Here is a 24,422-nt window from a genome sequence, read left to right on the forward strand (position 1 = left end):
AGACAGCTAGGTTGCTTAGTGGATAGAGTGCTGGGCCTGGAGTCAGAAAGATATAAGTTTAAATCCAACCTCAGACACTTTACTACCTGTGTCAGTTAGCCTGTGTTTGCCTTAATCCAGTGGAGAAGGAAATGGCAAACTACTATAGTATTTTTGCCAAGAAAACCATATGGACAGTATAGGCCTTCTCTGATCCCACAAAATCATGAAGGGTCAGACATGACTAAACAATAAAGTTCTTGGAAGATAGCTATCGTGTCTTATGTGTTTGGATAGAATATCTTGAGATCCCCAGAACACCTATAAATGTTGATCTGGTAATTCTATACATTTTTATTTTTTGCCTGACCTCTTAGAAAGATCCTTGGATTCAAGTCAGAAGATCTGGATTCAAATCCAAGCTCAGAGTTTTCCAAGATGTATGACCACAAGCAAGTCACAACTTCCCTGAATCCCAGGTCTCTTATCTCTAAAGTGGGGTAAGAATACCTGCACTAAATATCACTTATTATTGTTGTTATTATTATTTGAGGAACAGAGTACATAAATCTCAAGATGTTAGATGTTATATTTGCCATTTCCTTCTCCTGCTCATTTGATGAATGAGGAAACTGAGGCAAACAGTCCTGACTCCAGACCCGGAGCTCTAGCCATTGAGCCACCAAGATGCCCCCAAATCTGAGTTACTGTTTTTATATAAGATTTATTTATTGTCTCATTGTGTATGAAGTTCTGTGAGATGACAAAGAATTTATTTTCTAAAGCTACATTCCAAAAATGACAATGTCACCGAGAATGTGCATTGATTTAAACATGCAAAGATATAAAGAAGAATAAATATCCACAAAGGATTTCATGTTTAGTTTTCTATTGTGTTTTGCTATTGTGTAGCTATGGGTCAGGATTTTTACTTTATGTTGTGGCAAACTTCTTCTGGGTAAGGCTAAGCCTTCTTAGAAGGTAAATTAAGAACATAAGCTACGTGGGGGTAGAGACTTTTGTCTTTCTTTGTATTTCCAGCTTCTGGGAAAGTATCTGTGGCATAGTAGGATCTTTATCATGCTTGTTGAATGATTGTGTGGTTTCTATGACTTAATCAGTGGAAAGCTTTGACAAAGAAGGGCCTCCTAGTTGGCGGACTTTTAGAATAAAAAACATACCTCCATTTATAACAATGTAGTACCATTTTATGTGCTTTCTACTCTAAGAATTTGAAAGGCTAATGGTGGAAAGGGTAAACTGTACATTCTTGGAGGTATGAAATTTTTTCTATTTCTGAGAGAAACCAATATTTGAACATAGGTTAAAAAGGACTCATAAAACCTTATTCATTTCTCATAATCAAAGTCATAAGGATTACCCCTGTGTCTCTTTCTGTGGAGATTTAAATTCGTTTGTCTGATCATATATTATCAAGCTGGCTGATTTCTTTTCTTTCCCAGCTCCATTATATGCCAGTCTAAAATGCAGTCCAGAGTCTCATGATTTTCTCCCAAGTATTGATTCCCTCAGGGAGATCATACCCAACATGGTTTCAATTGTTACTTGTCTGTTGATGCCACTCCCATCTACAAAGACCAAACCAAACCAAACCTGAAAACAAAACAATAAAAAACTTTAGCATTTGAAAGAACCTCAGAGTTCCTCTGTTCCTGGGGTGCCTAACCTGCAGCCTTGAGGCCACATGTGGCCTTCTAGTTCCTTAAGTGTGACTCTTTGAATCCAAACTTCACAGAATACATTTTTCATTACCCCTGATCTGTTCCCAGAACAAAAAGTCTCTATACCATGCACCACAAGTGGTCATTTAGCCTTTGCTTGAATACCTCCAGTGAGGGAGAATCCACTCCTTCTTTATGTAGTCCATTGTATGTTTGGATATCTATGATTGTTAGGGAGGCTTACCCTTCTATTTGTGGTTCTTAATCTTTTTTTGCATGTCATGGATCCCTTTGGCAGTCTGGTGTAGCCTAAGGACCTCTTCTTAGAATAACCTTTTTAAATGCATAGAATGAAATCCATAGGATTACAAGAGAAATCAATTATAATGAAATATGGTTTGTAGAGAGCAAGACTGTGATCATGTATCATGTAGTAGTGGGTCTAATAACCACAGTAATTTCAAAGTAATGATTAGCATAAATTATGGTATCTGCTAGGTGGCACAATGAATAGAGCACTGGCCCTGAAGTCAGGAGGATCTGAGTTCAAATAGGACCTCAGACACTTGACACTTAACAAACCATGTGACCTTGGGCAAGTCACTTAACCCCCACTGCCTTGCCTTCCCCCCCTCTAAAAAAATGGTATCAGCAACAACTCTGATTTGTACCTAAGTATCTGTGATTTCTATGAGTGACAGTCACAGGTTCTGCTAATGCTATTTGTGATCTCTTGTTTACATTTCTAATGGAAGGAAATGCTGAATTTCAGTATGACCTAGAGCTCAAACCCATTTGTACAAAACTCTCTCAGTGGTAGAAAAGTTATTTAAAGGATGAATGGCAGAGTGGCAGAGAAAACTTGGAGGAGAGTTTCTAGGTTCTTCTGGCTTCCAGCTTTGAGAGAGGATACAAAATGTTCCAGGTTCTCTTCAGGGACATATCCTTTTAGGGAGAGAAAGACTCCAGGAGGAAACCAATTTATAGAAGAACTGACATCTCAGTCATAGGTTACCACATTTAAAACTCTGGGAAATTTCCTCTTGAGTAAGGTCAATATTCTTTCTGTTGGTTGAGCTGAGATGTCTCCCAGACATTTGGAGAGCTCATTCACTCTATATATTGTCTTGCATATGCTAATCTGCAGAGCTTTTCTGATTTCTGTTTGCTATCAGGTTGGATAAATTGGTTTATTTGCTATTTGCTATGTCAGGGTCATTGTGTAACTGACATTTAGAACAAAAGGAGTCAAGCCTTTGAACATAGCTTGACATTCTTCTTTCTCATTAAAGGGATAATGAGGAAGCACACAGCTTGAATCTAAAAATTATTTCCCCTAGGCTAATAATATTTAAAGGGCAGGTAGTTATAATTTTAGCCTAGAACGTCCTCCCAGAGGAGTGAAGAGTCGATAGACTGGTAGCTGCCATCTCTTTGCCAGGAATCAGTCTTTCTTGGAGAAGGGAGGCCAAAAGACACTCTAGTGAAATCCATTCATGCTTCCTTGTGAGCTATATCTAGGCAGATACATCTGTGTACACATAACTGACCTGGACATCATTTGTGTTAGTAAAAAAAAAAATAGTATTTTTTTTTCTCATCCAAGATCATGGACCTTTTGGAATCTATCATCAGACCCGTTGGGGATCTGGGGACTCCAGGTAAAGAACTTTTGCTTTCCATCAAACCTAAAATTTCCTTTTGAACTTCTACATGTTGCTCCGTGTTCTCTCTCTGGGGCCACATAGATCAACTTTATTACCTTTGTCATGTAACAGCCCATGAAGTATTTGAAGACAGTTGTTTTCTCCTACTAAACTTTCTCTTCTCTTGGCTAAACAAACCAAGTTTTTTCAAATGATCTTCATGGTATGGAATTGAGAACCCTTCCAATCTTGGCTGATTTCTTCCAGCTGCTCTTCAGTGTATCAGTTGTCTTTCTTAAACTGTGGTACCCATAACTGAACACAATACTCCAAATGTGGTCTGACCAGGGCAAAGCAAAGTGGGATGATTATTTCTCAAGTACCAGATACTTGCTTTTTTGGCCGCTAGATCAAATTGCTGACTCATATTCAAGCTGCCTTGTGCTGAAACCTCCAGATATATTTTTTAGGTGGATTGCTATTTGCCACCTTCCCCCATTTTAATAATAATAACAATAATGGTAATAATGATGGCTAACATTTATATAGTGCCTACCATGTGCCAAACATTGTGCTAAATGGTTTTCTACAAAGATTATCTTATTTGATTTTCACAACAACCCTGAAAGGTATATTATCCTCATTTTACAACTTAGGAAACTGAGGCAGACAGAGGTTAAGTGACTTGCCCAGAATCACACAACTATTAAGTAAGTTCAGATTTGAACTCAGGTCTTCCTGACTCCAGGCCCAGAACTCTATCCATCTAAGATGCTATATTTGGCAAAGTGGAATTTTTGAACTCAAGGCTAAGATATTGGACAAATATTCTAATTTATTAAGGCATTTTTTAATCCTTACATCTATACTGAGGGTTAGCTAATCCTGCTAACTTTGTGTCACCTGCAAATCTATTAATCCTGCCTGCCACCTTTGCCTTTTTCCATATCACTAACAAAAATGTTAATTGCATGGGACCATTCATAGATTCTTGGCACAGTGCATTGGAAACCTCCTTCCAAAATGATATGACTATTTATGATTATTCTTTCTGCTCAGCCATTCATCTGGTACAATCCATCTAATTGTCCTATGCTTATATACCTTTGCCCAAAAAAGATCATGAGAGACTTTATCAGAGGCTTTGAAAAAATCCAGGTAATTTACTAAATTTACTTAACTCTGTCAAAATGGAAAATGACATTAGTTTGGCATGAACTATTTGTGATAAAGCCATGCTGGTTCTTTGGTTCATTTCCTGTTTGGGGTCTTTATTAGTCATTCTTTTAATAATATATTTTATGGGGCTACCAGGTAGCACAGTGAGTAAGAGCACCGGCTCCAGTGTCGAGATGACCTGGAGATTGAATCTGGGCTCAGATACTCAGCACCACACCCAGAAATAACTGGCCGTGTAACCTTGAGCAAGTTACTTAACCCTGATTGCTTTAAAAAATAATAATAATATATTTTATAATTTTTCGAGGAATCCACACTGAATCCACTGCTTCGTGCTCTGTAGCCTTCCTACTCTTCCTACTTTTGGGACTTTTGCCCTTCACCAATACTGTAGTACTTCTCTGATTTTTCATGGTAATTCAAAGGTTACTCATAATGTCTAAGTAATGTCATCTATCAGTTCTTTAAGCAACCCAGGAGGGTTCTTCTAGCCTGCATGACATGAACTCATTAAGGGAGGTTACATATTTTTTCATACTATATCAGTATTTGTTATTCATAGAACAGATCTGACTGTGTTACTCTATGTTTAAGCAATTCCCCATTACCCTTAGTATAAAATACAAACTTCTGTTTGGAATCTAAAGTCTTTTGCAATCTTGTTCCAACTTTTTTTTTTTAAGCCTGATGATACATAATTTTCTGCCATGTACTTACTCTCCAGTCAAACAAAATTACTTTCTGCTCCCTATGGAAAATATTGCATCTATTGTATCTGTGCCCTTATGTGTTTCCCATATATGGCAAACTTTCTTCTCCTCTGACTCTTGGAACTCTTAGCTCCCTTAAAGGTTCAGCTCAAGTGTAGTCTTCTTCAAAAGACCCTTCCTGATTGCTTCACTTATTAACACTTGTACCCCTTTCAGCCAAAGACTGTGTTTTTATTGCATGCATCTCTGTGTGTATTCTAAATTTACTTATCTGTGAATTTGTAGTATGAATATTCCCCTAATAGAATGTAAGCTCCTTTAGGGCAGAGACTATATTACTTTTGCATTTGTATTTCTGGAAACTTGTATGGTGTCTGGCAACATAATAAACATTTAATAAATGTCTATTGATGTGTGGATTACTTAACATGGCTATTTACTTCCCATTAGCCATTTTTGTTTTACCCATACCAATCTAGAGGTCATTGTCATTTGCAGAAAAAGAAGGAAGCTAATTAATCTATCCGTTGTTAATTACTGCCCCATCCACTCTAGTCATTAGTCCTAGCCCTTCTTTATTCCTCTTCTTTTCCCCAATGTAGTTTGAAAAAAAAAAACCCTAATTTTTTATTCTTTGTTTTTCTTGTCAGACTCAGCATATTCTGAGTTTCTGTCCTCTGGACACCATCTTTTTGGGCCAATCTTTTTATCTTTATCTCTTTTAAAAAATAATCTCTAAACATAGGATAAACATTGATTTTATTGCTTATTCATTTTTCTCTTGTTGGGGGGGACATTTGAATAATTTACTCACTGTATTTTTTAAAGGGCCCCTCAAATGCTTCTCTTTTTGAATGTTCAGTTTTTCTTTGTTTTGTTGACTATTGGGCTTAGATTTTTTTTTGATGTTCATTCCTGGCAGTACCTATGCATCCATGACATTATCCCTTGGAGCATAGTTATCTGCTTCCTTTTTTAGAATATCTAGCTTTCTCCTTTTGGGAAATCTTAAATTTATTTACTACCAAATATTCATAGTTCTTCTCCCCTTCATTCCTTGTGTGATATTCTTCTATCTTCCTTACTTATGACACAGGCTAGAATTTCCCTTTATCACTTCAGATTCCATTTCTTTTTAAAAAATTATATTTTGTTTCAATCAGTAAAAATTCTTATTACCTTTCCAGTACAACTGCCCTCCCCCTCAACGAAGGAAAAAAGACAGAGTCTATTTCAAGTCTGTGTGGTTGGTCAATCAAAACAAATTTCACCATTAACCATATCTACATTTTCCCCTGCTGATTTTGTCCTCTTCGTTATTTACCTTTATAACAGGAGGTGGTAACATGTTTCATCATTAGTTCTTTGAAATAGGTTCCTAATTAATTCAATATTATTTGCCTTTACCATATTGTTTTCATTGCATAAATTGTTCTCCTAGCTCTGTTCACTTCACTTTGCATCAGAATATATCAGTCTTCCCAGATTTCTCTCAGACTATCCCTTTCATCAATTCTTACAGCATAATAATTTGTCATCACATTTATATACCAAAACTTGTTCAGCCATACCCCAATTGATGAGTGTCCAATTCTTTGCCACCTTAAAAAAGCTATACATATTTTTGTATATCCTTTTTTCTTTTTTTGCTTTTTGGAGAGGGGAAGGCTGGGAAGTTGGGGTTAAGTGACTTGCCCAAGGTTACACGGCTAGTAAGTGTTGTGTCTGAGGTCAAATTTGAACCCAGGTTCTCCTGACTCCAGGCCAGTGCTCTATTCACTGTGCCACCTAGCTGCCCCGAGGGTTTTTTCCCCACTTAGAAAATGAACCTTCCCTTAATCTGTCTTCCCTCTAATTTTCCCTCTCTTTTCTTTCTCTCCTATTGTTGAGTGAAATGTATTTGTGTACCCAACACTCATTCTCTCTCCCATCCTTTAACCATTTCAGATGAGTTTGTGTCATTTTTCTCCTTTTTTATATAGCGGTCTTTTTGTGCACCCTGAATATGTGAAACCATTTTTCCTAATCTTCCTTCTTCCTCCCTTTCAAGTGTATTCTTTTCTCTCTCTTTCCATTATTCTCTTAAGATCATCAAGTTATAACAGAATCACTTTTAGGCCTTGTCTATTGTAGCTTCCGCTATGATCTCCAATGACGATAGGGTTCAGAGAGGTCACATGTATCATCTACCTATATTAAAGTGTCAGCAGTTTATTCTTGTTTAGTACTTTATCATTGTTTACATGTGTTTACCTTTTTATATTTCTCTTAACTCTTGTGTTTAACTTCAGAATTTTTACATAACTGGTGTTTCCATCAGGGATGTTTGGAAGTCCTCTATTTCATTAAAAATTCAATCTTTCCCTTTCTATAGAATTTTTTTTTCTTTCAGTTTTTCTGGGTAAGTTATTCTCGAATGTAATTCTCATATAATTTGCCCTCTGGAATATCATCTTCCAAATGATCTGCTCCTTTATTGTGGTGGCTGCTGTATCATATGTAATCCTGACTGTGATCCCTTGGTATTTGGATTATTTCCTTCTGACTACTTGCAGTATTTTTTCTTTGACTTGTAAACTCTGGATTTACAATATGATGTTCTTGGTAATTTTAATTTTGGGGTTTCTTTCAGGAGGTGACTAGGGGGAATTATTTTTATTTCTACTTTGCCCTCTGGTTCTAAGATGGTTCTTTGAATATATCTTGAAATATGTTGGCTCTATTTTTTTTTGGTCATGATGTCCAGATAATCTAGTGATTCTTAATTTTTTTCCTTAATCTGTTTTCCAAGTTAGTTTTTTTTTTCCAAAAAGTACCATATATTTTTGTCTACATTTTTTAATCTTTTGACTTTGTTTTTATAGTTCTTGTTGTCTCATAGAATCATGGACTTCTATTTGGCCCATTCTAATTTTCAGGGAATTTGTTGCTTGGGTAAAGTTTTATTTCAAGTTATTAATTCCATTTACATAACATTTATTTCTTTTCTGTTTTTTCTTTAAGTTCTCTCATTTTATTTATAATTTTTAACCCTTAAAAGCCCAAAACTTTTGCTTCATTTCTTCCAGAAATTCTCATTGATTTTGTGCATAAGATTTGTTTTTTTTTCCTGAGGCTTTGCTTGTAGATGCTTTAGAGTCATTCTTTTCTTCTGTTTTTGTGTCTTAAGCTTTCTTGCCACCGTGATAGCTCTGTATGGTGGGATTCTTTTCTTGTTTGTTCATTTTTCTAGCCTACTTCTTGACTTTGATTTGATGTTAGAACTGAGCTCTGCAGTACTTCTGTAGGGAAAGTCTAGGTTTGTTGTTTTGTTGCTTTTTTGGAGTGTTGAATGTTGTGTTATTCTCTCGGGGACAGTTTTGAGATCTGAAAACTTTCATGTTGCAAAAGTAATCTGATTCAGAGTAAAATCTGATTGCTTCCCCTTCCCCTTCTCTGAGCCCTATCAATTTCTGACCTGGGCTTTGATCTGCGTAACAGTAAGTGCTACTTGACTCAGCCCCTGTCTGGTGGGTAGAAAGCTTTCTGCAGAGTATTGTTGTTGTTTTGTTCTCAAATGGGACCAGTGACAACCTGAGGGTGATGTCCTGACTTGTATGCCTGGTTCAGAGTGGAGGAATTGTAGGTACCTCTTTGTTCTGGGATTTTTGCCCTAATTATCCTTGGAAGCCTGGGCTCAACACTGAAATCGAGACCTAGCTCTGCTCCTGGGGTCTGAGCCATAGCACTGTTGCTTGCTTCTGAACTTCATCCTTTCTCAATATCTTCTATTTCTTGTATAAGTTGTCCAGACTGGTTGCATTACTGCATCATATTGTGCTCTGAAGGCAGGAGGTGTTAAATAAATATTGCCCACTTACCTCAAATTGCTTGTCTCATAGTCTCATTGGTAACCTACACAATTCTCTCATGAAGTCTCTTGAAAAATGACAGTCCATCTCCTGTATCAGTGTTTAGCTTTGCCCCATGCCTGAAATGTAGATATTTTCTCCTCTTAGAATTTCTGGTTTCCTTCAAATCTCATCTCAGGCACCACTTCCTACATAATGCTATACTTGATCCTCCCCAGTTGTAAATAGTACCTGCCCTCTCCAGAAATGTCTTTGCCTTTAATTTGTATATATATTGTATTACAAATATTATATATGCTATTATCATCAAACTGAAAGATGCTCCCTGGGGATAGAGAATTGTTTCATTCTTGCTATTTGGTCTTAGCACACAGTTTCTGGCACATAGCAAGTGTTTAATAAATGCTTTCTGAATGATTGAGCGCTACATTTTATCCCTTTATCTTCTTTCAGTCAATTTCATTTTCACATTTATTTTCTATTTTTTAGTTTCCTCCAAAATTAGGTATAAAAACTATAACCAGATCACCAAGCTATGTCTCCACATGTGAAATATCCCTCAATTCAGTCCCGGAAGGTTTGCTGTGTGCCAAGTTTGCAATTAATGTAGAAACCTTTTTTTTTTTTTTTGCCTAGAAAATGTTTGGACTGTGTGTGAAATGTGCTGTTAGAAAGCACAAGGGTATACAAGTCTGAAATAACCTTAGGTGAAAATAAGTAAATTAATTAGCATACAGTAGATGCGCATTGTTAAGTGAGAATGCAATACCTCCTGCAGGGATTAGAGTTAAACAAGATGATTGATAAATTGTTATATTCTCTCAGTGTCACTCAGTGATATAATCATGGCTTTTGTAAATATTTAGTCAAGAGAGCAATCCAGCTGTTCCCAGCCAGGTTTCATCCCGTGTCAGCCAATGCTGAGAGCCTCTGATTTCTCTCTCGTGCTGGTTAAACGTTGAGTAAGCACACTTTTTATGAGCCTCTAAATACCCATAATAGTAAATAGTGAGAGTTGTGGTAATAATAGCAATAGCCAAAGTAATTATAAGGAACGATATCTCTGATGGTCAGAAATAAGAAGGAACAGGTTATTTTTTCCATTTCTATTCTTACAAGACAAACCCCTTCTTTTCACAAGTTGCTGAGAGCAGGCAGTGCAGCCATCCACTTCCACTGATATGGCTTCAGAGGGCTTGATCTTGGGTAAAAGTTTGGGGGTGACTGGATTTTCATATGATGAATGACTTTAATTTTAAACCTCTGATCGTTTCTTGACAAGCAATTAAAATTAAAATGTTAAGAAAGAGATTTTTCCTTTTAACTATTTTACATGCTATTTTTCTTATCATCTTGTTTTGTTACCTTCTAAAAATTTCCTTAATTTAGACTAGGACAATTCCTTACTTTTCTATGAGGTCATGATATTTTTTATTGTCTTGAAGGCTTAGGATACCCTGGTGGTTGTGATAGTTGACTTGGTAGGAAGGGAGAGAGAGATAGTGGTGTTTGGGGCAAAGGGCAGAGATGGTATTATTTTACAGGGGAGTTCCTGAAGAGAGCAGAAGAGGGACCACTGTTGCTGGATATTTTCTTTCCTCCTGGGAATCTCAACAAATACCGAAAAGGGTAGGGTAGAGAGACAGTCATGAGACCAACCTGACGGGAGGTCTGACTGGTAGGCGCTAAAATATTGAGCTAATTTAGGGTATCAGTGTATAAATGAAAGGTACATCTAAGGTTAAGTTCAGCTGTAGAGTCATAGAATCTTGAAATTGGAAATAATAATAGAGATCATCTAAGTTCAACTTCCTCATTGTAGTAGATGAAGGAAACAAGGTCCAGGGTAATTGTGTGACCTGCTCAGGGCTATACTCCTGAATTTTTTTTTTAAATAAGTAGGCTAAGTCTGTTATAATATAGTTATATTCATGCAGTTCTTTCCCCCCTCCATTTCAGATTAATAAGCAAAATATTTTAGGATGGAGGGTTAAATAGACAAACACGATTCTAAGAATCTATTGAGTTCAATGGTATGTATGTATCTGATGAATATAAAATGTGACCATACTGTAGTTTCCCACCTTCACATCTTTGCTTATTATGGTCTACTGGCCTGGGATGCCCCTCCTTTACTCTCTGCCTACCCAGTTCTTTTAGGACTAAAACAAATCTTACCTCTTTCATGAAGCTTTTCCTGACCTCTCCCACTTAAAGTAACCTCTACCCCCTCTGAACTCTGACTGCACTGCTTGCCCATACTTTATTTGGCACCCCTATAACTTGTTATCTTTTCATTTGCAGATGTCATCTTCTCAAACATTAGCCAAGCAGGAAACATAAACACTTGTTGATTGGCTGGTAGACAAATACCCTACCTTGTCCATTAACATACATGAAAAAAAAATGAGAGAAAATAAGATACTGAAAGGTTGAGTAACCACTTGGGTTGAATTACCTTACTGAATGATCTAGAAAATTCCGGGTGGCTCCAAAGAGGGTAGCAAGGAAGATTTTCAGAGTTAGTGTGGTATTGTGGAAAGAGCCCTGTCTTTGGAGTCAGATGGTTTGGGTTTAAGTTACTTCTAACTTCCCATATGACCAAATCATTTTAGCTTTCTCGGGACCGCAGTTTTCTTAAATGTAAAATGTAGGGGTTGGATTTGGTGATTTCCAGCTAGAAAGTCTATGATCTTATGCTGGGTCAGTACTAATCTCTGTTTCCAGGGCTATAACCACTGGGGATTCGGGAGACATGACTCCATTTGGATCTTCTCCAAGTTATTTGAAGTTTCTTGTGCCTCATAACTTTCCTGGGATCCCATTAGTATATAATTTCTGTAGGCAGTTGACTCTGCTCCTCTATTCATTCCAACGTCAATATAAAGTGTGTTGGGGGTAGGGAGTGACTTCCTAAGCCAAGGTCCATCAGTTTGAACTGGGCAGTGATGGAAGTTTAATAATTATGTGTGAGATTAAAATTCAATATGTGATGATTCATAGCCACAGAGTCACAGAATTTCACAGCTGATAAATGGTCATCCAACCTCTAGAGACAGGAAGGGAATTCATATAGTGCCTACCATGTGAAGTTTATCTCATTTGATCCCCATAATAACACTATTATTATCCTCATTTTGCAGTTGTGGAAACTGGGACAAATGGAGGTTAGGTGACTTGTCCAGGGTCACACAGTTAGGAAGTATGTGAGGCCATTTTGAATTCAAGTCTTCCTGACTCCAATTCAGGCACTTTATCTAATGTGCCACTTAGAAATCTGATAAACTCTTATAAGGGTATATTCACTGCCTCCTAAAATAATCCTTTTCATTTTTGAATAGTTCTAATTGTAAGGACATTTCTCCTTATATGGAGCCTAAATCTGCCTTCCTGCAATATATTCCTCCTTCCTGCTCCCCTCCCCCCCCCCCCCAGTCTTCTCTCTAGGCTAAACTCCCTCAATTCTACCTATGCTCAATAGAATAAATATAAGTAAGGCCCTTGAGGGCAGGATTTTTTTCTTTTGTCTTTATATCCTCCACACCTAACAGTTCCTTGATGACAATTTTCACATGGTTGCTTGATTTTAGGACTTAACCTGAGTTCTCTGCTATGGCCCAAGTAGCTCATTATTGGGAAAATCTCATCACTCTGTAAGATTCCACCAAGCTCATAGATTAGATTGGGTGTGGCACTATTACAGTTCTCTCTCCATCTTGATGTGTCTTCTAGATGTATCCTCAAACATCATCTAGGTATACTCTAGAATGGCCTTCATCTTCCAGACTATTAACCCCTTTGGACCTAATGAGAATGTAGAAAGAGCATTGCATTCACCCGTTTCTTCTATTTTTTTCTGAGGCCAAGTAGAATAAATCCTATCTCTCTTCCATGTAACAGCCATTCAAGTACTTGAAGACATTGATCATGATCTCCCCAAGTCATCTCTTCTAGAGGCTCATTGAGAATCCTTAATTCTTCAACCTCTGTTCAATAATGTAAGCTCTTTAAGGGCAGGGACCATTATTTACTTATTTATTTAGTCATTCATTCATTCACCTTTTTATCACCCAGACCCAACAGAGCCTCAAACAATTCTCACTTGTCTGTACTACTTTGGGACTGTTCTCACTTCTTTACCATGACACAGGAAGCTCATTATGTGGAAAACCTCATCACCTTGCAAGATCCTATCACGTGGAAGTGATAGGAAGGGGGCTGGCTAAGCAAATAGAGCACCAGCCTTTGAGTCAGGAGGACCTGAGTTCAAATCCAGCCTCAGACACTTAACACATAACTAGCTGTGTGACCTTGGGCAAGTCACTTAACCCCAATTGCCCTACCTTCCCCTCTCCAAAAGCAAAAAAAAAAAAAGATCCTATCACCTTGGTTCTCCAGCTCATCATCATCCCCTCCGATTGGAGGGTAGAAATGTGTGATTTAGTCTACATCTTGAGTTCATCAGAATATCTCAGAATATCTCCTTTCTTACCTGGTTGCACTATAGACTTCTCTTTTCTACCATTCCACTACATTGGGTACCTTCCCTGCTAGCCACCCCCCATCCTCTGTCCCAGTCCTGCTTTTCAGTTTCTTTTTGTGCATCGCCTTCTATTAGATTGTAAGCTTCTTGAGGGTAGGAATTGTTTTTCTATTTTCATTTTTGCTTGAATGACAATACTAACAGTTCTACCTTTCTAAGTGGACACTTCCACAGACCTCTACATAAAACAAATTTGTTCCTGATGCGGGAAAGGGAGGGAGAAAGGCAGGAAGGGGGGCTTATGACAGGGGAGGGAGGGGGCTGGCACACGATTCAAGGACTGGTGGGGGTCTGGGGAGAGAGAAGTCAAAGTGAGAGGAAGACCATGACAAAGGCCAAGGCAAACCTGGGTGATCAACCAGATGGTGGTACCCTCAATTGGTTCCCCAATCTTCCTGACTCCATGTCTGCCATTATTCCACACTGCTTCTCTTTTCATATCAAGCATATCACTCCTTCAGGTAAGAGTAAAGCTGGTGTTTTAAGGGAGTCAGAATAGGATAAGTTTATGCACGAAGGGGAAAAACAGGGGACCAAAATGCCAAGCTTTCTTGCACACATGGTTATAGAGTGTGTGCCAGCAAGGCTGAGACCATCTTTTAACTACAATTGCCCTTTTGGTGGACCTGTGATGTCGTTGGCCTGTGTGTTTCTGCCACTACACACATCAGACCCTGTCTTAGCTCTCTCAGCCTGTTTGATTCTAACAATTCCTTCCATAAATCCTTCATAGAGACAGGATTTCCTTGATATGTTGCATTCCTTATATAATATAAGCAAGGGACGTGATATCACAGAACACAGCATGCCTAGGAAAACCAGTTTGACAAAATCCTGTCAAATGCAAGGCTGAGGTGAATGAAAATGCATACAGGTTACAATTGAATGAAAATCCAGTCACGAGGCCAGGCTTCTAAGAATTCTAGCTCAGAATGCTCTCTCCAGTCACATTCTCACTTTGCCAGTAACAACTAAGGAGAAGTCAAGAGATCCTGTCTGATGTCCCTCTGCTTTCATGCCTTTATTCATGCAAGCTTTCTCTTCCAAATCAGCATCGACTAAACATCATAGGTCTGTTTAATATCACAGGGTGGGACTGGGGATCAGAATCTCATTTAGGTTTTTCTTGAACCTGTTATGTTACAGAATTGTTGTTGAGTTGTTTCAGTCATGTCCAACTCTTTGTGACCCCATTTGGGGTTTTCTTGGCTAAGATACTGAAGTGGTTTGCCATTTCCTTCTCCAGATGAGGAAACTGAGGCAAACAAGGTTAAGTGGCTTGCCCAGGGTCACACAGATAATTAAGTATCTCGGGCCAGATTTGAGTTCATGTAGATGAGTCTTCTTTATTCTGAGTTTAGTGCTCCATTCATTTTACCATCTAACTGTCCCTTCTTTTCTTTTGATGTCTACTCCGTTCATCTATACTATCTTGTGGTCACTGTTAAAGGATTGTATGTTATTCTAAGTTTTTTTGTTTGTTTGTTTTGTTTTGTTTTTTGCTGGGTTCTCACACCTAAGACCTGAGAATTTGGGCATTTTGCAACCAACCAAGTCATGATGTATCCCCCTTTATCCTTTCTGTTCAGATGAACAAAACATGAGAATAGCAAGCCTTTGGAAAGGGACACCCACAATTTTATACTGACCAACCACTGTTCTCTTCTCACAAATTAATATGTAATAACAACGGCTCATCTTCATATAGACATTTATGATTGACAGCAACATCTCTGTGAAGGAGGTTGTGGATTATACAGGTATAATTATGTGCATTTAAAGGGTCAGGAAACTGAGTTTCCCATTTAAAGGGTCAGGAAACTGAGTTTCAGCAAGATGAACTGATTTTTCCCAAGGTCACACAGTGAATAAAATTTCAGACTCAGGTTTCCTCACTTCTAATTCAGCACTCTTTCCAATCTCCTCTACTCTACTCCAGACTGTAGAGGAAAGCTCCCTTTTGACATTACTCCAAGTTAGTGTTTTCTCTGAACTGATATTTTAATGTCTGAAATCCTTGATATTCTCTGTGTTGCTAATGCATAAAATTCCTACAGTCAGATTTTTTTGGCCACCTTTAGTGAAGTTTGCAACCATTTGTTAGAGGTGCTTTTCAAATATCTCCATCATTTGCTATGGACCTGTGTTGGGTTTTTTTTTTCATCCACTAAAATTTCTTTTTTCTGTCTCTTACAAGTTTAAGATCTTGCTACTGTTTGATGAATGAGTGAGTGCCAGAAGGGGCCTCTGCAGGGGCATTTTAGTAAATGTTTAACAACCAGCTCTTATGGAACTAATCTCAAAGATCAAACCAAGGTTACTAAGAATACTTAGCACCTTCTTATTTATTTATTAGTTTTTAGCAATCATTTCTACAAGATTTTGAGTCAAAAATTTTCTCCCCATCTCTCACCCACCCCCACCCAAGATAGCAAACCCACTGAATACTCCTCCCACTGTGCTCTGTCCCATATCCTTCCCCATCCGCCTTCTTACTTTTTTGTAGGGCAAGACAGATTTCTATACCCCATTGCCTGTATATCCCATTTCCCAGTTGCATGTAAAAAATAATTTTCAATATTTGTTTTTAAAACTTTGATTTTCAGATTCTTTCCCTTCTTCCCTCCTCACTCACACCCCCCCCCCCCCCACTGGTAAGACAAGCAATTCAATACAGGTTGTACATGTGTAATTACACAAAATGTTTCCATAGTAAGTGTATTGTGAAAGACTAACTACATTTCCCTCCATCCTATCCCACACCCCATTTATTCTACCTTCTCCTTTGACTCTGTCACTTTCCAAAAGTGTTTGCTTCTAACTACCCTCTCCCCCAATCTGCCCTCCCTTCCATCGTCCCCCGTCTTATCCCCTTCCCCCCCACCTTCCTGTAGGGTAAGACACCCAATTGAGAAGCACCTTCTTTAGAGATTCTTTTAAATTCTCCATTTCAACATTCTTCCAGATAAGAACCCCTATATAAGGAAGGAAATAAGCAATGACGAATTGTCCACTCTGTGGTAGGCACTGTGTTAAGCACATTATATAGCTCTCGTTTGATCTTCCCTACAACCCTATGAGGTAGGTAATCTATTATCTACATTTTACAGATGAGGAAACTGAAGCCAATAGAGGTTTAGTAGTCCAGGGACAGACACATAATGTCTGGGGATAAGATATGAACTACAGTTATTGCTGCCACATCACGTGGGTTAGGCGTGCAGCACAAACCTCCCCCCACCCATCTCTACAATCTGGAAAATCCATGTAAAATTTTTTGGCCCTCCCTTTTGTAGCACAAATGCAATATTTATAGCACCCATGATCATAATAGAGACCGTGGCTATTACTATAGCATGACATTCGATTGCAAAATATGTCAAACTCTCCAGAGATAGGATAAGGTTGAAGGATTTATTTAGACTTCCAGAAAACCAAATCCCCAAACCAGTAAGCCAAAGTACCAAAGATATTCAGAAGCCATAATAATAATAATAATGCTGAGAGCCACAGCATCCTTTAGCCTTCCCACAAACCAATACAAGATCAATATTTACTCACAAACCTCTCTATTTCCTTGCCTAAGCTCCTCTGTCTCCAACTGTGTCCAACTGTCTCCAGCTATCAGACTTGCTCTCAACCAGCTTCTTTGTGAGCTCTGCTTCTCCTCAGTATACTCCTCGTACCACAGGCTCCATGTGACCACATTCAGCTATCAGGGGGCAGAGATTATCTTCACAGCAGGGAGCTCTTCAAACTCCCCCTAGGTCTATGAAGGGGCAGGGAAGATTTTCAAATTCCCATTCCCATTACATCTTTGTACCAGAGAAGTCTGAATCATTATAGTATTAAAGGATAAAATATGTTAATATTATATAATACTATACATATATTTTATGCATTTATGAGTTTCTAAACTTTTTTAATATTGTCTGTAGCTTTCACAAAACTCCCAATGGGAAGAGTCACGATGTGAATGGGATAACTATAAAGTCTTCCTCACCTGAAGCCCAACACTCTATCCATTATGCCCCTGATGCCAGTAATGTCGGTAAAGGGTAACAAGCAGCTCGTCTAAGTGTTGGACTAATTACCATGAGATATTAAAAGAACCCAAGCAAGGCCTCCAGCACGTTGGATAGATCCTTTACAGAGATTTTATGGAAATACTTGGACAAAAATTTTACTGGATAAGGGAAGGGGAAGAAAGGGAATAAGTATTTATATAGCATCTATTATGTGCCAGGAATTGTGCTAAGCATTTTAAAGTGTAGATGAATCAGAAGAAATGTCAGTGGTGGGAGTATGAGTGCTAATGTGAACAATTCATTGAAAAGTTAAGGTATGAAAACTCTACTCTTACATTGTAAACACTTGGAAAGCAGAGATCAAATCTATATACAATGTTGGTAAAGACGTGGGCCATCTTTTCCCCCAAAGTCTGATGTATAAAAACAGTTTGTAGTCTATAAGCAGTGTTAATTTTTCAATGTATGGCTATTGTTTGTTTTGTTTTGTTTTTTTCTTTTTAGAAAGAATATTTGAGGAGTATGGCCTTTGTTAGAACCAAGAGGATAATTCCTTTTTTTAGAGTTCCTAGAATAAGATAAATCATAGCATGTGAAATGGTCATAAGATGCAACGTCAGGAGGAAGGATCACAAAAAAAGGTCTAATGTATTTCAGCAAAGCACTTGATAAAACTTTAAGTACCATATAAATGTTAGCTATTATTATGACTGACCCACTTCCTTCAGGGTTATAGATGCTGGGTGACATCTTTTATTTTGCCCCTTGGGGACAAACGATTGTTGAGAATGTGCTGTGGGATCAAGAAAATTGTTCTTTTTTTAATTCTAGTAGGTCACTGTCTGGTGGTGGCTGTGCGGATGTTCTCTAGCAATGATGAATATGGAGTAAGAGCAAACATCTCTCCTGTCTCGTGAAAGTAGGACTCTCGGTGCAGACTCGAGGAACTCTCAGTTTCGTCCCACGTGACTAGAGCTATTTCGTTGAGCATCACTGAATCTAGGACTGTGGAGAGGAGTGCATCTGAGCTTTCTCTCCCTACCCTTTGGGAGCTGTGGTTGATTTTGGCTGGGATTTTGAAAACAAAGTGATTGTCACAGGTATCTACCTAGGGACCTGAGTGGGATGTGAACAGAAAGAATGGAAGGGAGTGTGACAGTAACATGAATTGTTTATGCTATGCTCTGAAGAGCAGCTAAACTGGAAAAGCCCTTTACAACCCAAACCCTAATCAACTGCAATAATCAGATATGCTCTGCTGCTTTCATTTTTTCTTTCTTAAAAAACAAAACAAAACAAAACTCTATACATTGTTCCCCCGTGGCCTGGAACTCCATCAATTTGCACTGTGATCTGTGCTCGGCTATGGAGTAAGCCTTTCTTAATCCTGGAATAGACTTTGATTGGAGGTCATCTGGAAAAAACAATCACGAAACATAATGGAAGAAGAGTCATTGTTAATGATACTAGGGGAGCTGTGCCCCCTAGGTGCTATGCTAAACAGGAGATGGGGAAAACAAGGCCTTGCTAGGTATGGGACCATAGAGAGGTAACAAGCACCCCTTCATCTTGGATCTTTTCCCTTCTTCACTTTATACTTTTTTCTGTCTTTCTGAATTGATGGGGAACCTAGTCTTCTCTAGGAGATAATATATTCCTGGTCACCCTTCTTGTACGAGGGGGTCCCTTCTCTCATGTTTCCTGGACACTGGGCCAAGAGGAGAAATAGAAGTGCTCCTCACTGTCCTTTGCCTTTGTCCCTCAGAGACCTCTTTGCCTTTGTTATTCACTTGGTCCATCTATACTACCTCATTTTAAATCCTTGAGACCGATCTGTTCACCTGGAACCAGATCTGTTTCTTTGCTTAAGGAATGTCATGTCTAATGTCTAATCTCATAGACTCCCGTTCTATCTCAACTCAACTGCTATCCTTATAATTGTAGGTTTAAAAACACATATAAGGGGAGCTAAGTAGTGTAGTGGACAGAGCACAGGCTCTGAGGTCAGGAGGGCCTAAGTTTCAAGTCTGGCCCCATGTGACCCTGGGCAAGTCACTTAACCCCAATTGCCTCCCTCCCAATATATATATCTACATGTCTGTCTGTATGTATCTATCTTTCTATCTATGTATCTATCTATCTCTATATATCTTTATCTATATATCTATCTCAAAGTCCTCTTGAAAGCCCTGACCTATAATTTTATCAAGGTCCCATGACTTGTATATTAACTCTTCCTGAACCACACAGAAGAATGGTGTACTTGGCACATTGTAAGTACTTAATGAATGCTCATTCATTCATTCATTCATATTCCGGTTCTCATTCTAACCCAGAAATTATCTACTTCCATGATTTAGATCTCTGAAATTTCTCTATCAGACCACAATCTCTTCTCTTTCCATCTCTTCATCTTCCTAAACTAATCTTCACGTACCACATCATCTCTCAGCCCTTTACCTAGGTAGTTAGTGGATAGACTGCCGGACCTGGAGTTAGAAAGACCTGAATTCAAACCCAACTTTAGACACTAACTAGCTGTGTGTCCCCGGGCAACTTTTGTCTGCCTCAATCTCCTCAATTGTAAAATGAGGATCTTCATAGAACCTCACAAGGTTGTTGTAAGCACCAAATGAGATGACATTTGTAAAGTACTTGGTACAGTGCCTGGTGCATAGTAGGCTCTTAATAAATGCTTATTCCCTTCCTCTTCTCTTCCTTGTTGTCCCAATCTGTCAACTCTGGTATGACTCTACTGACCTTCCTTATAGTCTTGCGAATATGGCTGATCAGTTGGATTCCCAGGGTTGCTTTGCCAGACTTCAGCTCTGCTTCACTCTCACTTTCTTGCCTTCTCTACTTCTACTTGTGTGCTGTTTCACACAGCTAGGGAAAGTCTTGTAATGGTACTGACTAGATTCACACAAATTTTTGCTCTGTCATCTCACCTGGGCCCTTCTCTGATGGACTTCCTCTCATGTGCCTTCAGTGGCTACTCAAAGGCTTCTCTGTGTCCACCTGCTGCCTCCCCCATCTGCACAGCAGAGGACTTCATTTCTTACTTTATTGAGAAAATAGAAGCTGTCCATTATAGCTTTTGTTTCCTTCTACTTTTTTGTCTCAAGACTCCTGTGCATAATCCCCCATTCTCCCTTCTTCTGTTCCAATCTTGAAGGTAGACCCATGGCCCTTCTTCTCAACCTCAATGCCGCTGCTTCTGCTCTTGGTTCCTCCCCTGTCCATCTTCTTCAGGAGCTTGCCACTTCAATCATGCCTTCTCTTTTTCTTGTATCTTCCATTTCTCGTCTGTTGAATCCTTTTCCTATCATCTAAGAACAGTCTTCCTTGGGCAGCTAGGTATGGCAGTGGATAGAGTGCTGGACTTGGAGTCCAGAAGACTCATCTTTTTGAGTTCAAATCCAGCCTTAGACACCTACTAGTTGTGGGACCCTGGGTAAATCCCTTAACCCTGTTTGCCTCAATTTCCTCATCTGTAAAATGAAGGAAATGGCAAGCCACTCTAGTGTCTTTACCAAGAAAACCTCAAATGGGGTCACAAAGAGTCTGAAATAACAACGATAATGGTAACAATGGATAGGCTTTGGTCTTTCCTATCTTAGAAAATCTTTACAGGACTTTACTATTCCCTCGAACTATTATCCTGTATCTCTCTGACCTTTCACAGCTCATCTCCTAGAGAAGGCTGTCTGTGCATGCTGGAAGAGATCAGTCTTAAACCCAGGTCTCCTTATTTCTAAATCATTGCTTTCTTCACTAGGCTATATTGTCTTCATGATTCTATTTGTTGGTAATGAGACTTATTTTCTCTTCTCAGCATGCATAGGACAGACTGATTCAGAGGAAGTAGACTTTAATGCATGTCTGTGTGGGTGATTGTGGCAGGTCCAGTTTGATTTGATTTAATGCTGTAAGCATATATTAAGCTCTTATTGCATGCCAGGCAGGCACTGGGGATTAGAGTGAGCTCCCTGAAAGCTGGGACTGCCTTTTTCCATTCTGTGTATACCCAGAGCTCAGCACAGTGCTGGCACATAGTAGATGTTTAACAAAACGCTTCTGATTGACTGACTGGGGATACAAAGGAATTGCAGGTTTTGTTAGAACACATGGTCAGAATCAGGAACTGCATAACAAGTAGCAATTCACCTGATGTGAAAGCTCCCATTGCTGTCTCCACAGGGTATTATCAGAGCAGACATTTAGACATTAGCCCATGGTTTAGCTTGTACTTTGTTAGAGGAATTGGGGCAGGAATCAGCTGGAAGCCTTGATTTTCTACCTATTCTGGTGAATGTGGATTGAGTCCCAGCTCTGCTGGGTAACTTTGTTGCTTGAGCAAATCACTTAAATGATCTGGGCCTCAGTTTCTTTATCTGAAAAAAAATGGGGTTAATAATTCTTTGCTGTCTGTAGCTTGCAGGATTGTTATAAGGATTCAGTGTGAAAATGAAAGGAAAGGGAATTCTGAAGCATGAATCAGGCTACAAGTGTGAGGCAATGCTATTGTTCATTGGTAATATCTATCATCCTGTCATTCTTCCCCTTATAGAGGCAGTTCAGTGGATAGAGCCCTGGGCCAAGAGTCAGGAAGACCTGAGTTCAGATCCTGTTTCAGACTTTAATTTTGGGATCCTGGGCAGGTGACAACCTACATCTGCCATAATTTCCTCAAATGTATATAATATCACAACACTAGAATTGTGAGGATAAAATGAGATAATATATGTAAAAAACACTTAGCACCATGTCTGACACATAGCAGGTGGTGTATAAATGACGTGCCCCTTTCCCCTCCCACTCCCTGTCAACTCTGCCTATGCATCCAAAGAGTCACACACTAGAAAGATCTGACCAGTGCCCTTGGATTATGACTTAGAACGTTGGTTCTTGACCTGGCACCTGTAAACTTGTTCTGAAAGTCTTTTTGATAACTTTGTTTCAATATAATTAATTTTCTTTGTAATTCTTTGTATATTATTTTATTCATTTAAAATATCATTTGGAGGAGTCTACAACTTTCACCAGACTGTCAAAGGAATACAGATTTAAAAAAAAGGTTAAGATCCTCTGATTTAGAAGCCCTCCATGAAAACAAAAGAAAACAAAATTCTTCTGCCCCAAACCATAACAGGTTATTGGCAGCAGGGAGATCTTTCTTTCCAAGTATTAGCTTTATTTCAGAGGGATATCACCAGTAGAAGGGCCAGAAAGGTGCTTCTTTGCTTTGCTTATATAAGAACACAAGGACACTATCTCAAGTTGGAAGGGAATTGTTTCTCAAGAGCTTCCCCCAAGAATACAAGAGACTTCTCTTATTGCCCTGGTCAGGTATTTTCAGGTAATATAAATTTCTCTCTTTCTTGCCATGAATAAAGCATCCTTTAGTCATCTGTTATCCTTTGGCTGTTGCCTAATGTTGCAGGCCTCATCATTCCTCCACTGGCCCACCCTTGGGCTGAATATAAGTGAAACAAAATGATCTGCACACAGGATGGTACAATGGCACTTTGTAATTCCATAAAACACTTTGAGGCTCTCAAAAGGTGCTATATACATCAATAAATAATAATAATTTTCACTCTCTATTCTTTGTAATACTCTCTTAGAAGGTTGAAAATAAAATTTCTTTCTTTATTGATTTTGTCCTTCTACATTTGGCAAACATTGATTTTTTTTCTTTCCTAATGGAGCAGAAGCCAACATAGCTGTATTTCGTTTACTTCTCTCTCTTTACCTCAGCATCATAGATGATGTTTGAAGGAATATAAACAGATCCTAGAGATAGTAGTAGTAGTTGTTTAACTAAAAGAGACCTCAAATAACTTTCTTTATCTTGTTGTCAGATATATTCAGGGTGGGTTTCAGGTAAAATAATAGAAAATATCATCTGAAGGACATTTCCCAATGATTTTAATATTAACGAAAGACACGGTGTTTTAAAGTTTGAACAGCACTTTGAAGGTCTTATCTCATTTTAGGCTTCAAAACACAATTGCAGGAAGTGGGTTCTCTAGGTATTGTTATCCTGATTTTTATATACAAGAGAACAGAGTATCCAAGAACCCAGGATGACACACATAGTGTAAGTAATGGGATTTAAAACTTGGTCTCCCTGACTTCAAGCATACCATGATGCTATGCTGCCTTGTGTAGTGTGTGTGTGTGTGTGTGTGTGTGTGTGTGTGTGTGTATTGAGGCATCTAGGTTGTGCAGTGGATAGCATGCCTGCCCTGGAGTTAGGAAGACATGGGTTCAAATGTGATCTCAGACACTCACTAGCTATGTGATCTTGGGCAAGTCACTTAACCCTGTCTGCCTCAGTTTCCGCATCTGTAAAATGAGCTGGAGAAGGAAATAGCAAACCATTCCATTCTCTCTGCTGAGAGAACCCCAAATGGGGTCAGGAAGAGTCGGGCACAACTAAAAGGACTCAACAGTCAGCAGCAGCATATATTGACTCCTTTATCAGCTTGTAAACTTGTTGAGGGCAAGTGGGCTCCTTTTTAATATTTGTATCCCTCTCAACACTAGCAATTCAGTTTAAACCAACTTTTTGCAATTCAATTCAACTTACCTGAATTCAATAAATATTGATTAAGTACCAACTATGGGCAATGTACTGTGCTAGGTGCTGGGGATACAAAGATGAAATATGATAATGACTCTAGTTCATTACCTCCTCATGTCCAACCTGCCCTCAATGGCTTTGCAATCTAGTAAGTGTATGAGAAAAATATACTACTACTACTACTACTACTACTACTACTACTACTACTACTACTA

Source organism: Petaurus breviceps, unplaced genomic scaffold (assembly GCF_028583685.1).
Source record: "Petaurus breviceps papuanus isolate PSGF00001 unplaced genomic scaffold, PetGlider_PUasm1.0 90784, whole genome shotgun sequence".
Taxonomy (NCBI): domain Eukaryota; kingdom Metazoa; phylum Chordata; class Mammalia; order Diprotodontia; family Petauridae; genus Petaurus; species Petaurus breviceps.